General features: G+C 39.3%; 1 long non-coding RNA gene across 1 annotated transcript; it reads left to right on the top strand.

Moving 5' to 3' along the window:
• LOC118484833 lies at nucleotides 1-3,215 on the top strand. Its single transcript, XR_004874635.1, has 4 exons — nucleotides 1-387; nucleotides 463-1,036; nucleotides 2,120-2,207; nucleotides 3,158-3,215. It is a non-coding gene; the product is annotated as an uncharacterized LOC118484833 (long non-coding RNA).
• Nucleotides 3,216-4,456: the final 1,241 nt, after the last annotated feature.

Here is a 4,456-nt window from a genome sequence, read left to right as displayed (position 1 = left end):
TACAGTGCCCTCTTTCCTCTCTCACTAAATCCGGTCACCGGATTTCTTACCGGCGACGTCACCCCGGTCGCGTTCCGGCCACACACGCACTCACCCACCTCCCTTCTTCTCCGATGAGACACCCACGTTCGCTCTCTGACTCTCTCTCCTCGTTTTACCGACACCGCCGCTATGGCGGTGGTGAGGGTGCTGGTAATGACGATGATGAGCTGATGTTGTTGATGAGGATGGCGGCGACACGTCGACGATGGCCAGAGAAGACAGCGGCGACAACAGTCAGCACGGGTCAGGCCCTGCTCCGATGAAGACAAGCTGAGAGTGATGACCGGTGACACAATTTTTGACGACCGCTGTTGATGATCTTTTTCCGTAAACAACCAAACTCCGGTAAGCTCCTAAGACCCATCTCCTTCATCTCCTTCTTTGAATCAGTTCAAGTCTCGGTCACACTCGATGTTTCAGGTAGTGTTGAAGAGGATGATTTACCAATGACAATGGGTTAATGATGATGTGCTGGGGTGGCCGACGGCGGCACCGTCGGAGCCACATCAGTGGCGGCGACAGTGAATAGGTGAACACGTTCAAGTTTTCTTTTGGTTCGAAGTTTTTTTTTCTCTCTGGTTGTTTCGGGCTCGGATCAGACGCCGGCACGATGGGTTCACACACAGACAGATTTGTTTTCTTTGTTCAGGTCCTACTTAGACTCGGTTCTGGTTCAAGTCGTGGACTCGGTTCAAAGTGGTTTGAGTTTTATTTCAGATTCAGCTCTAATTTAGTTCAGGTGCACGTCAGTTGTGGTTCAGGTTCGTGAAACGGTTCGACTCGGTGCAACACGACTCGACTCGGCAACTCACTAGTCGACTCGGTCAAACCCGAGTCAACTCGGGTCAGCAGCAGTCAACACAACAAAAACTGGTCAACCCGGTTCACATTTTTTATTCGGTGTTCGAATCCATTGCGGTCAACAAAAGTCGGCGGTCAAACTTTGGTCAACGACAGTCAACTGTCGGGTCAAAGGCGGTCAACTCAGGACCCGGTAAAGTTTTAACAATGCGTTAAACTTTATATATAGATTCGTAGATTTTTGGCTTACGCGACCGAGCTCGAACCATCCTTTATTTGGTTATTATATACGTTTAAATTTTTTTGGCGTATTTTGGCGAAAATTATATACATATATTGTTTGATTGAATTATTGTTGCGTTTTGATTTAAAATATCGACACATTGGATGTCGAGGTTATCCTAAAAACAGAGGAAACTCTGTCCGTTTTTCGTTAAAAACCTGGATTACAAAACATATTTAAATCTTAAAGACGACACTTATCGAGATACAAGTTTTTTTTTTAGAATAAATATAGAAGTATATTTATTTGGCGATGTCTTACGAGTGATAAAACGAAACAATAACATTTTGACACACACACGAAATACTAATCAACGAAACTCGAAAAGTTATATGTATTTTCAAAACGCATTGAAACTCGAATGCTTTCACGACATAAGTATCATTAGTTATATTTATTTCAAACAACGTACTTCGTATACTCTTATAAAAATAAATAAAATGTTTTGTATTTATTTTAAACGATGAAATTCGTAAGTTATATTTCAAACTTTTAATATTCGGAAAATCATATAAAATAAATATAGTTATTTATATTTATTTTAATCGTCTAGAATATGAATATTTTTATAAAATGAGTATAGTCGATTATATTCATTTCAAACGTCGAGTTTCGAATATATATGTGTATATATATATCTATCCATTTCCATCCTATGAAAACTACAACGGTATATTACCGTAGCATGTACGACACAACAAGACACTCCCTTATCCGTATACGTATTTCTAATTCACGACGACCAACACGACATCGCAAGTATATATTTATATTTGAATATATATAAATATATATCTTAATCACTTGTAAACTAAGTCGATATCGAGACTTAGTTCTATCCCAATTATAAACGGGATCAAATAACCATCGATTGGTTATTCTAAGTCAAGTCAACACTACCTTAAAGTCGTTTAGTTAACGACTCGGTAGAGCTCGGACACGTAGTTTAGCTACGTCAATTCAGTTAGAAACTTATAATTATTCCTTGATTAGGAATGCTTTAGTTGCACGCTAGCGAGTTCACATTCGTGGGATGACACTACGGAATCACGCTAGGCTAGCATTGCACAGGAAGGTCAAGGTGAGTTCATAACCCCCACTTTTTACTGTTTTACATTTTTATAAAATGTTTTCGGGGGTGGAAAGACATGCAAGTTTTGCAAAATCACACATGGTTTCAATAAATGAATATCGCATATTTATAAACCATTTTGCGACAGGATTTCAACAAACTCAAATGGTTTACGAAAAGATTATGCTAAACATACCGGTTTTATAAAAACATAAGTGTTTTTCGAAACATGCATGAGTTTTAATAACACGAATGACGTGGGCAAAGGCCCAAGGACATGGGCAGAGGCCCAAGGACATGAATAACTCTCACATTATACGTTAACTAGGGTATGGTTAAGCTAGGGAATGAACTGTTAGATCAAGTGAGCGAATAGTAATCTCTCTTAAGTGCCATTAATCTTGTATAAGACCGAGGGCAAAAGTGGTAGATCTATCGGGTGTAGCGAGCCCCACTCTTGGGTCCTTGTGTGGCCCATGTAGTGCTTTTGTTGTTCTAACCGGGTGAACCGGGTGAAATCCGCTAGGGGTGAGTGCTTCCTATGTCGCCACACATATTAATGTCCTTGCAAAACATTAATGATCTGTTCATAGACGCTTACATACCAGTTTTAATACTCAGATTTTCAAATGTTTTTAAGATTCATTTGAAGTAAACTCACAAATACATGGATTTACAAACTTTGGTAACGTTTTTCAAACTATACCTAAGTAAGAGGACGCGCTGATCCTGCTTACAAAGGTTCGTTTGGGCTTGGCCCATTCTCTCTCGTGCAATGCACAAAGACTCTCGTGGGCTAGACTCACAGTTTTCATATATCATGCCAAGAGAATGATTTTACTATATTTTCTCAGCAACTTTAAAACCGGTTATCAAAAAGATTTATTTTAAATCTTTTCAAAACAAACTATGAACTCGCTCAACTTTATGTTGACTTTTTTTTGCATGTTCTTTCTCAGGTTGCATTTTCAAAACTATGGAACGGTTGGAATAGGAGAATCCATGGGAATTCGAGTACTTACTGGCGTTCACTTTCTAGAAGTCTTAGCATTATTAGCTTCCGCTGTGCAATGAAGATACCGGTCCAGTCACGCCAGCTCTGATATTTCGGGGTGTGACAGTGACAATATAAAAAAAACCTTGTATTCTCTCCTTTTCCCGTCTGTCTTCTCTCTCTCATCTCTATCTCTAACATGCAATCGATGTTGAAGATCTGGTGGTTGGTGGTGGTGGATGGTTGAGGTTGTTGGTGGTGGGTGGTGGCTTGTTCACTACGGGTTATTGGTGGTTGATAAGGGGTACGGTGGTGGATATTTGGTGGTTGCAGAAGGCGGTGGAGGGTGGGTGGTTGATGGTAGTGGGATTGTGGGGATGGGGTTACGATGGTGGATTGGTAGTCCGGCAGTAATGGTGGTTGTTGGAGGCTACCGTGATTGAGGGTTAGGGATTGTTTGAAATCGAAAGGGGTTTTTGTGTACGAAACGTGTTTGGTCAAATTGGGGGTTGAAAGTTGACAAATGAGATCAGATCAAGATGCATCTCTCTGTTACCAAATATTGTCCTTCACTTTAAAACCGTATCGCTTTCGTTTGATTTTTTTGGTGTGTAAGAAGTAAGATAGATCAGATATAGTTTTTTTTTTTTTTTTTTGTTGAATACTGATGCTATTATAAATGTTAGAAGTGTTGAATCTATTGATGATTGGACAAGATTGGACAACAATCGGAGAGGTATACTTATATACTGTGTACCTTGTTCTTGATTTTTAAATACTTTGTTTTGGGCAGGTGTGTGTGTGACATAACTTGCATAAAGAAAAGTAACGTTTAAAATTGCATATCTTCAATTTATTTGTGTGTGTGTGACACACTCTCATAATCGAGTTTTCACTTTTGTTAATTGCAGCTTCGTGTTGCCAGAACAATTGCTATCTTAGGAGGTTTTCTCCAGATACTTATTTTTATGTGCTTGTCGGTGGCCGGAGTTGGCAGGGACAGTTGGCGGTGGCCGGAGATGAAGAAGAAGTTGCAGAGTGGAGGTTGTTAGGTTTGAAGAGTTGGAGAAGAAGATGGGCCTTTTGTAAGATTTTAATTTTTTTTAAAAAGTTGGTTATTTATATTATCTACACAATTAGTCCTTGTAAATATGAATTGACAATAATGCCCTCATGTGTTTTGCACATGATCAGATATAACAGAAAAAATTAACTAAGTTTTGCTTAAAAGACAAAACGTGTATGATTTGAAAACATAAAGTAC

This window comes from Helianthus annuus, chromosome 12 (assembly GCF_002127325.2).
Source record: "Helianthus annuus cultivar XRQ/B chromosome 12, HanXRQr2.0-SUNRISE, whole genome shotgun sequence".
In the NCBI taxonomy this organism is placed as follows: domain Eukaryota; kingdom Viridiplantae; phylum Streptophyta; class Magnoliopsida; order Asterales; family Asteraceae; genus Helianthus; species Helianthus annuus.
This window is presented reverse-complemented; position numbering and strand designations above follow the sequence as displayed.